Source organism: Schistocerca americana, unplaced genomic scaffold, assembly GCF_021461395.2.
Source record: "Schistocerca americana isolate TAMUIC-IGC-003095 unplaced genomic scaffold, iqSchAmer2.1 HiC_scaffold_464, whole genome shotgun sequence".
Lineage (NCBI taxonomy): Eukaryota > Metazoa > Arthropoda > Insecta > Orthoptera > Acrididae > Schistocerca > Schistocerca americana.
In genome coordinates this window covers 22,501-25,000 of record NW_025726197.1, presented here as the reverse complement: position 1 = coordinate 25,000, position 2,500 = coordinate 22,501, and positions in this window count along the sequence as shown.

The window sequence follows — 2,500 nt, the reverse complement described above, 5'->3', positions numbered from 1 at the left end:
TTGTACCTTAACCTAACCCGTATTGTACCTTAACCTAACCCGTATTGTACCTTAACCTAACCCGTATTGTACCTTAACCTAACCCGTATTGTACCTTAACCTAACCCGTATTGTACCTTAACCTAACCCGTATTGTACCTTAACCTAACCCGTATTGTACCTTAACCTAACCCGTATTGTACCTTAACCTAACCCGTATTGTGCCTTAACCTAACCCGTATTGTGCCTTAACCTAACCCGTATTGTGCCTTAACCTAACCCGTATTGTGCCTTAACCTAACCCGTATTGTGCCTTAACCTAACCCGTATTGTGCCTTAACCTAACCCGTATTGTGCCTTAACCTAACCCGTATTGTGCCTTAACCTAACCCGTATTGTGCCTTAACCTAACCCGTATTGTGCCTTAACCTAACCCGTATTGTGCCTTAACCTAACCCGTATTGTGCCTTAACCTAACCCGTATTGTGCCTTAACCTAACCCGTATTGTGCCTTAACCTAACCCGTATTGCGCCTTAACCTAACCCGTATTGCGCCTTAACCTAACCCGTATTGCGCCTTAACCTAACCCGTATTGCGCCTTAACCTAACCTATATTGCGCCTTAACCTAACCTATATTGCGCCTTAACCTAACCTATATTGCGCCTTAACGTAACCCGCGTTGCGCCTTAACGTAACCCGCGTTGCGCCTTAACGTAACCCGCGTTGCGCCTTAACGTAACCCGCGTTGCGCCTTAACCTAACCCGCGTTGCGCCTTAACCTAACCCGCGTTGCGCCTTAACCTAACCCGCGTTGCGCCTTAACCTAACCCGCGTTGCGCCTTAACCTAACCCGCGTTGCGCCTTAACCTAACCCGCGTTGCGCCTTAACCTAACCCACGTTGGGCCTTAACCAACACACGTTGGGCCTTAACCCAACACACGTTGGGCCTTAACCCAACACACGTTGGGCCTTAACCCAACACACGTTGGGCCTTAACCCAACACACGTTGGGCCTTAACCCAACACACGTTGGGCCTTAACCCAACACACGTTGGGCCCTTAACCCAACACACGTTGGGCCTTAACCCAACACACGTTGGGCCTTAACCCAACACACGTTGGGCCTTAACCCAACACACGTTGGGCCTTAACCCAACACACGTTAACCCAACACACGTTGGGCCTTAACCCAACACACGTTGGGCCTTAACCCAACACACGTTGGGCCTTAACCCAACACACGTTGGGCCTTAACCCAACACACGTTGGGCCTTAACCCAACACACGTTGGGCCTTAACCCAACACACGTTGGGCCTTAACCCAACACACGTTGGGCCTTAACCCAACACACGTTGGGCCTTAACCCAACACACGTTGGGCCTTAACCCAACACACGTTGGGCCTTAACCCAACACACGTTGGGCCTTAACCCAACACACGTTGGGCCTTAACCCAACACACGTTGGGCCTTAACCCAACACACGTTGGGCCTTAACCTGCTCTGTAATTGTCATACGACGCGTTAAATTAGTGTAGTGTTGCCTAACTGCAACCCCCGCAATATAGTTTGCTACCCGCACTGCCCGGTCCCCAGAGTATCGCTTCATGTTAAACACCTTGCAGCTATACACTGTAATGCGGATGGCAGCAGGACGTACATGCTCAATGCCCTTCGCAGTTGTTCATTGGCATTCGCATGGCGAAGCACAGCCTACGTTGTGGTACGGCTTGTGTCAACTGTCCGCTGATGTTGTACGTCCAAATCACACACTGTACTGCACATTGGTCCTCATGTACTGAATGATACATCGTGGTACATGTGTGACCGTACCACGACTGCGCCAACAACGGCGAACCATACGGTCCAAATATTGTGCACTCAGCTACGTGTCGTCTCCCTATAAGAGCTGGATTGCAGTATGGTATGCCGTGGATGGCGATCAGCATGAGCCGTCTGTTGATGTAGTGGCGCGTGTTGTCAGACGTAGTCGTCTCTTCTCACTCACCGTGATAGCATGGTGCACTGCGTTCCACATCTGCGACATGCGACAGAGGCCGGTTGACAGTCGTTCGCGCAATGGACATCGCATACGTACGGGGGCCACCTTCCACGTGTTCGCGAAGCGTGCACATGTTGTTGCGTGTATGTGGGCAGACATAGTGTGTCGTGACACCTGACACAGGCATGCAACAATCGTTGAATTTGCAAATGGCGATGGACGTCTACGTTTGCTGGTGACGTTACGCAAATGAACAACTGGTAAACCGTTGTGGTGCGGTTGTTCTCGCTAGAGGTGAATCAGTGATGGCGACGATCGGTTGAGCTACCAACCGGTTGTTTCAGCGATACCCACCATGCCCACGAACGTGAATGGCATGTGGGTGTGAAGCGATACGCGGCGGTGGCTGGGTGGGACCGTCCCCGGCCGGTGAGGGGGGGCCTCCCGGCGTGCTGGCCGCGCGGTGCGTGGGCGCACGCGCTACAGCCGGCTGGTGGGGGCGGCCAGTGGCAGGCGC